Here is a 9,089-nt window from a genome sequence, read left to right on the forward strand (position 1 = left end):
GCGAAATAGTACCGGCACAGTCTATTGTTCCTAGCACCCTCACAACTCAAGTTTCGTGACTATATACAGGACTGTGGAAATACTATGTGAATTAATATTCATTAAATAAATTACAGGCTATTGAGATTTTTGTAGGAGTCACTGCCTACTAATACTACATTGTCTATACAGGGTGTTTAAAAAATACGGGGCATAATTTCAGGTATGTATTTCCCACATGTAGACAATCAAAATAGTTCATTACAACATGTGTCCGGAAATGCTTTATTTCCGAGTTATGGCCTTCACAACATTGAAATTCACCGGAACGTTTTTCTTTCCGCAGGTCGTTACCGTCAAAGGAGAAATTAAAAGGGCACTCTGACAGTTCATTCCGAGGCGAAGGTTACATTCAGTGTTGTGTAGGCGTTAGACTGTGCGACATGTATTCAAATCAAGAGCTGGCAGAGATACACTTCATGTACGGTAAGGCGGACGGCAATGCTGCGCTGGCTCGTCGTTTGTACCAGGAGAGGTACCCACAGCGACAATGTTCAGATTACTTGTGGGGCCATTTAAAATAATTGGTTTATTCGTCTCCTGTGCCTGATTTGGATTCCCTTCGGAATCGCATTGTGGCATGTTCTGAGTACATACGCAATACTCCTGGAGTTTGGGATCATGTTCGCAGGTCAATGAGACATCGATGTGAGGTCTGTATTCAAGCAGGAGGTGGACATTTTCAACATCTTCTGTAATGACAACGACCTGCGGAAAGAAAAACGTTCCGGTGAATTTCAATGTTGTGAAGGCCATAACTCGGAAATGAAGCATTTCCGGACACATGTTGTAATGAACTATTTTGATTGTCTGCATGTGGGAAATACATACCTGAAATTATGCCCCGTATTTTTGAAAAACACTGTATATATATTATATATATATATATATAGTCACGAAGCTCAATACGTAATAAATATGCATCCATAGATAGTTGCTGACCACTAGGATCGCTAATATCGCCTCATTACAGAAAATGCGAAATAGTACCGGCACAGTCTATTGTTCCTAGCACCCTCACAACTCAAGTTTCGTGACTATATACTAGACTGTGGAAATACTATGTGAATTAATATTCATTAAATAAATTACAAGCTATTGGGATTTTTATAGGTTAGGAGTCACTGCGTGCTTACTAATACTACATTGTCTATATAGTAGGTCTAATTATAACGTCATGATTGTTGTGTAGCTATAGTGAGGGCTTGTGTATTCTGAACCATGCAAAAACTCAAAATGGCTTATCAAAAATATATTTTGTTCTGATATTAAGAAAGAGTTTCTCAGGAGGCTTTATCTAAATTAATACCGGTACCTACAAAATCTAAAGAACGATACAAGAAGGGATTTGATTTTTTTTTTAAGAACGAACGAGATGGAATTAACAGAACACGTAATGCTTGCCTTTTTCAATCAAAAGGTATGTCTGCTTATATGGTATGTTAAGCTGTGGCTATGAAATTGCTTATATTATTTCTGTTTCTGTAAATAACGATTATCTGTTAGCATTTTAGTACACTAGGAGGCATTGACTACAATTTCTATGTTCATAGTTGGCCATGTTTGATATTGAGACGTGATAGTTTTCATAATGTTTCGTCATAGCTGTTTATATTACTATGACAACTTTGCGGTATTCGTACGGAAAAGTGAATCATGACAATGTTTTTGCTGTACGCGTACAGCAAAGAAGAACTTTCTAATCAATAATGTGTTATGGAAAAACAACAGTTTCCATGTAGGTGTGTCAAAAATGAGTATTTTACATGTTTTTTTCGGCCTGGGTGGCCCAGTCGGTACAGTGCTTGCCTTCTATGCCCGAGGTTGCGGGTTCGATCCCCGCCCAGGTCGATGGCATTTAAATATGCTTAAATGCGACAGGTTCATGTCAGTAGATTTACTGGCATGTAAAAGAACTCCTGCGGGACAAAATTCCGGCACATCGGCGACGCTGATATAATTTCGACAGTTGCGAGCGTTGTTAAAAGAACGTAATTTATAAATTTATATGTTTTTATAAAAAAAAATCCCCTTCCTCGTTAGGAACCACTTGTTCGGATTATGTGAGATGCCGCGTGATTTTAAATTACAACTTTAGTGTACAACTAGTTGAAAAAGGTTGAAACACGCTGCTATAGAGCATTTGGAGTTAAGAAAATACCATTAGGTGTGAAGGCGTCTTTTTAACGGACGTTTCCCATCACTGTAATATACGTTTCTTTAAGTTATTTACGCCTTTTGTTACGTAAATAAAATAATTGAAGTAAATCTAAATAGTTTACTGTAATTGAGCATTGCTTTAAAATATATAGTCCACACCTGTGGAGTAACGGTCAGCGCGTCTGACCGCGAAACCAGGTGGCCCGGGTTCGAATCCCGGTCGGGGCAAGTTACCTGGTTGAGATTTTTTCTGGGGTTTTCCCTCAACCCAATACGAGCAAATGCTGGGTAACTTTCGGTGCTGGATCCTGGACTCATTTCACCGGCATTATCACCTTCATTTCATTCAGACGCTAAATAACCTAGATGTTGATAAAGCGTCGTAAAATAACGCAATAAAATATAAAATAAAAGGGCCCTAATTTCTGCTGGTTTTCCTACCATCCTACAACCCAATGGCATAAATCGTTCCGATGACAAACGTCCAGATGGCTTAACTTTAACACCATGGTCTTATTTGCCCAAAACTTCCAAACTCGCTGGGTCAGCCGCTGCATCTGCTGTGACAAACGCAGTAAGTATCTAGATCTTCTGGATCGATATAATTTTGTCGTTTTCGCCGTAGAATCTATGGGCCCATGGTGTTCCGAGGCGAAGTTGTTAACTTCTGATATCGGCTAGTATTTATCAGCACTTAACGGTGACTCTCGCTCTATGGCTTTCCTCCGCCAAAGAATAAGTATTGCTATTCAACGAGGCAACGCTATAAGTGTTATGGGGACCTTTCCAGAATCTAAATCGTTGGAAGAAATATTTTATTTCGTGTAGAGCTGTAGACAGTTTTTCGCATCCTTTAGTTTTGTTGCTAATTTCTAGTTTGTCCCTTATTCAATTGTTTAATTTAATTTCAAAATTGAATTAAAGTTTATTTTGTATAAGAAAAAATAAAATATATAAACGCTTCATATTGCTTTTAAATAGACATATTAGATTAGTTTATTTGTATTTCCAATAACCGAATAAATGGAATGCATTTAGACCTACTTCTTTTATTTTATATGTTTTGTACGTAAATAACTTGTTTAGAGGAGGGATGTCTGCTAAGAAGTCGCCTATACACCCAATGGTTTTTTTTAACTCCGAATGTTCTTTAGGACGAAGATCGCTGACGATTGAAATCGACAGCGATGTAGCGGAATCGAAGACTTGAGACTTTAGATGTTAGGATTACCTTCACCTTCTTTCAGGATAACATGTAGGGGGTAAAAATTAAATATTAGGTTTCCCAACCTGTACTGGTCGGTCCTTGCTTCTCTGTACCTGTGCTGAGTTGGTGTCTACCACCCGTAGAAGCGTGTTGTGTTGTCAAGTGGGGTAGTGTGGTGCACGCGTAATGAGAAGACTGGAGGAAGAATGCCTGTTTGAAGAGACTGCTTTCTCCGCAGATGTCCGTCCCAAGGTAGATTTTGAACATTTACATTTGTTTTTAAACTTTTAGTTTACATAATTTAACTGTATAGAGACTTTTGTTGTGAAGCAATTGCTTGCAGATCTTGACTTTTGACCCACAGCTTTAAATTCCGTGTTTTCTTGAAGGTATTTGGAAATGTCTTTTACGAGAAAGAGATATCTACAGTATACTAGACAACCACTCTTAAATCGACGAAGTATCCTATAAAATACATTTCAATTTATACTATAATTGTAATAAAATTGGTAGAAAAATATAAATGTAACTTAGCAAAATTACAGAATAATATACAACATTACGTTACGGTAACAGTCCGTCGCGGTTTAAGAAATAGCAGTGTGACTTCTTTCAATTTAAGGGTTAATGATTTATGTATGAAAGAATGAATGAATGATTGTGTGAGTGAATGAATGATTGCATGAGTGAATGAATGGATTTAATGGGTGTATGAATGGATTTAATGGGTGAATGAGTGAGTGAATGAATGGATTTAATGAGTGTATGAATGGATTTAATGGGTGAATGAATGAGTGAATGAATGGATTGAACGGGTGAATGAATGGATTGAATGGGTGTATGAATGGATTTAATGGGTGAATGAGTGAGTGAATGAATGGATTGAATGGGTGAATGAATGGATTTAATGGGTGTATGAATGGATTTAATGGGTGAATGAATGGATTTAATGGGTGTATGAATGGATTTAATGGGTGAATGAATGGATTGAATGAGTGAATGAATGGGTTGAATAAGTGAATGAATGGATTTAATGGGTGAATGAATGAGTGAATGAATGGATTTAATGGGTGAATGAATGAGTGAATAAATGAATTGAATGAGTGAATGAATGGATTTAATGGGTGGATGAATGAGTGAATGACTGAATACAATGGGTGAATGAATGGATTGAATGGGTGAATGAATGAGTGAATAAATGAATTGAATGAGTGAATGGATGGATTTAATGGGTGTATGAATGGATTTAATAGGTGAATGAATGGATTGAATGGGTGAATGAATGGATTTAATGGGTGTATGAATGGATTTAATGGGTGTATGAATGGATTTAATGGGTGAATGAATGGATTGAATGAGTGAATGAATGGATTTAATGGGTGAATGAATGAGTGAATGAATGGATTGAATGGGTGAATGAATGGATTTAATGGGTGTATGAATGGATTTAATGGGTGAATGAATGGATTGAATGAGTGAATGAATGGATTTAATGGGTGTATGAATGGATTTAATGGGTGAATGAATGGATTGAATGAGTGAATGAATGGGTTGAATGAGTGAATGAATGGATTTAATGGGTGAATGAATGAGTGAATAAATGAATTGAATGAGTGAATGAATGGATTTAATGGGTGAATGAATGAGTGAATGACTGGATCCAATGGGTGAATGAATGGATTAAATGGGTGAATGAATGAGTGAATAAATGAATTGAATGAGTGAATGGATGGATTTAATGGGTGAATATGAGTGAATGAATGGATTGAAAAGGTGAATGAATGAGTGAATAAATGAATGGCTGGATTGAATGAATGAATGAATTTCTGAGTGAATGGAATAAGTGAGTGAATAAATGAATGGATTAAATGGACAAATGCATGGAGTGAATGAATGGATTGAATGAGTAAATGAATGGATTGAATGAGTGAATGAATGGATTGAATGAGTGAATTAATGAGTGAGTGAATGAATTAATGAATGAAATAAATGAGTGAATAGATGAATGAATGGATTAAATGAGTTAATGAATGGATTGAATGAATAAATGGATGGATTTAATGAGTGAATTAATGGATTGAATGGGTGAATTAACTATTGAATGAATAAATGAATGAATGGATTGAATGAATAAGTGAATGAATGGAATGAATGAATGGATTGCATGAGTGAATGACTGGATTGAATGGGTAAATGAATGGATTGAATGGGTGAATGAAAGAATGAGTGAATAAATGAATGAATGACTGGAATGAATGAGTGAATAAATGGCTTAAATGAATGAATGAAATGAGTGAAGGTAGTAACACAGTCTAATATAAACAGTCACGAAGCTCAATACGTAGTAAATATGCATCCATAGGTAGTTGCTAATCACTAGGATCGCTAATATCGCCTCATTACAGACAATGCGAAATAGTACCGGCACAATCTATTGTTCCTAGCACCCTCACAACTCAAGCTTCGTGACTGTACTGTATATACTAGACTGTGGTAGTAACGTGAATCAAATGTTTGTATACACAGAGTTCCTATGAACACCGGTTCAATCTCAACAAAATCTGTTGTCGGACTGCGAGTGGTCGTACGGACAGATCTAAGCATGCTTCCCTAAGCAGACCAGTTCCACTCCACCCCTTACCGCTTAGCTTCCTCGAGCCCGGCGCTTCGCACTACCGTCATTAAACCGACGAACTGGGACCGGTCTGCATAAGAACTCTCTGTATATTGACTTCCCATTATCAACTTGAGAATTCGCGTCTTTTGAACCTATAATTTGCCATGTATTGAAATAGATAATTTGATCAGACCAGCAGTTAATGATTAGGATAAGAGAAGATTATTGAAAGTTGAATTGTAATAATTTTGAAATAGATTTTCATATCACTGCTAGTGTTACATAAAACATTCTTGCGACAGACAGCGTGAGCGAAACAGAGCGCTGAAACACGACAATGAGAAAAGTCGCTTTTATTTCCTATAATATATGTAAGCATTCAACGAAAATGTCGCTTAGCACTGTCTAAAATATTATAACCCAGACTAGACTAACGATACCTGAGATAACACAACAAAATTAGTCCCTATGCTTCCAACAGAAATCGCGTTATTGTTCTCAGCGAAATTTATTGTGAACTCCTTGATTTGACTTGGAAAATACGTAGTTAAAGTTGAGCGGAAAGCAATAATGAATAATTCTAACCTTGCCACAGTTTTCGGTCTCCTATCACTCAGCTATCCCCTTACCTAACTCCCATCTTAACCTGTCGCATTTCTCTGTCTTACGTCACTTAACTATCCCCATCTCAGGCTAGCGCGTCTGGCCGCGAAACCAGGTGGCCCGGGTTCGATTCCCGGTCGGGGCAAGTTATCTGGTTGAGGTATTTTTGGGGGTTTCCCTCAACTCAATATGAGCAAATGCTGGGTAACTTTCGGTGCTGGACCCCGGACTCATTTCACCGGCATTATCACCTTCATCTCATTCAGACGCTAAATAACCTAAGATGTTGACAAAGAGTCGTAAAATAACCTACTGAAAAAAAAAGTTATCCCCATCTAACCTATTGTAACCACGATACATTAATTTGAGATCTATATACCGGATAGTCCAGGGCAAACCTACGTACCTAAGATTTATTTAGCAATCAAAAAGCGTATATGCAAGGTATATAAAAAGCCTGAACAAACCAAACCTGTTACTGATACTCGATCTTACGAACACTGTTTAAGAAACTCACGCTAATAGCAAATAACACAGAACAGTGAAATTCAATATGTAGACTCCAGTTAACGCCTCCTGTCTAACCTTGTCACATACCTCGTCATTTGTTTTTATAGAACATTAGAAATAAATTCCCAGGGCTACTTTATGAATGACATACTGTATTGTACTTGTTTTTGGTAGAGTATGTTGTTTATGACAGATGGCTAGTAGATATTTCACAAATAAAGTACAAAATTCTATCACGAAAATAACAATAACTGTAGATTTAATATTTTAAGGGGAATTGTCTTTCTCCTGTTAGGAAAGAACACATTAATACAGAACTTGGGGCGGGGGGGGGGAATGCACAATGAAGGAAATTCTTCGGGCAGGGCATGGTTGCGCCCCACGGTCAGGTAAGATGCAGCAGATAAAAAAAGAGTACCTGTTTTGTGGGCATAGTTGCGCCCCATTCCCATCAGGTAGAGAAAAGGGGCATGGCATAATTGCGCCCCGATGAAATAGGTAGAGAAAAAGACATTACGGGAACTCGAGACTCATAATCAATCAATCTTATTGATTTCTTATTCGATTTAATATTCATTATCGATACCGTTAAAATGAACACCATGAAGTTGGCAGTACTTTATTAGCTGACATATTCAAATGAGTGAGCCGTTGGAATATGGAGTCTTAGCAGTCTTGACATTTTATTAGTGATTTTCACACCCTCTGTGGCGTATAGTGAGGTTAATTTAAAATGAATGTTAAGTTAGTGAAAAGGGTAAAAAGTTAATAATTCACAATGATTCTAAGTTTCAATTTGCGAAACCCTGTACCGTAGGGTTAAGATATCGGTGTACAAACAAAAAATGCAGTTCATTTATTGTGTGTGATCAATAAAAAAAAGTGTTATTTTAAATAGCAAAATTGATCATATGCTACCACTATATTATTTTTTAGTAATTTATATTTTATGACAATCACTTTCATGTGTACTATGCCCATCGGGGCGCAACTATGCCATGTCCATTCTGCTACCTGATTTCTTCGGGGCGCAACTATGCCATATTCATTCTGTTACCTGATTTCTTCGGGGCGCAACTATGCCATACCGAATTCTTGTGGTTCTCCTCATTTTTAAAAAATGGTTATGATGATACACAACCAAAACTGAAAAGTGAAACACCTTATTAACATTGTAGTATGAGGAATTCTTCATGTGTAGTGTTCAGCCGCTACTGTGGGGGAGACGGGGATAAAATGTCTTGTATTTTATCCGAGAAACGTGTTCAAGTCCTGAATGACGTCTGCAAATTAATGTACTGGCAATAAATAAAAACACGTGCAGATTTAATCAATTAAATTGCATAAAAATTGTACTATTAAAGAGTTTTATATACAATATCTAAAGCTGATGTTTTGTTTTATGATTTGTATATTGCAAGTCGGTATCCCTGAAGTTTCTTCAAAACAATGAAATGGAGGAGGAAAGCGTCGTCATTCAGTCGTGCAAGCGGTCTGCGTGTGTAGTCAGCAGTTACAGGGTAGAGGTCGAATGGGCAGGCAAGCTGTAACTATTTTTTATGTGCAACCCCTCGTGATTCCTTAGGACTATGAGAAATCGCTGTACACGAATGTGGCGCAAGTCTGTATGAAAGAGGAAAACTCGATAAGAAAGAGAGAAAGGAATTGGATAGTTTCTCTAGCTATTACATAACCGATTGAAAAGAATAATAACGATGTAGAACTGGGTTATAAGAACACACATTTCTATAGTTCGTCATAGATCATTATTTTAATTGCGCGCGTTTCGGAAAGGTAGAATAATTGGGAAAACTTGCAAGCAAGCAAATGGAGCTATGGGATAGAATTTCGCTAGGGAGCACTATGACCCAACACTGCGACCTTTCTAGATCTATTGCGCTAACCACTAAGCTAGACGCATTCCCAAACCCACATCGGCTGACTACACTAACA

The sequence above is a fragment of the Periplaneta americana genome, chromosome 6 (assembly GCF_040183065.1).
Source record: "Periplaneta americana isolate PAMFEO1 chromosome 6, P.americana_PAMFEO1_priV1, whole genome shotgun sequence".
Classification (NCBI taxonomy): domain Eukaryota; kingdom Metazoa; phylum Arthropoda; class Insecta; order Blattodea; family Blattidae; genus Periplaneta; species Periplaneta americana.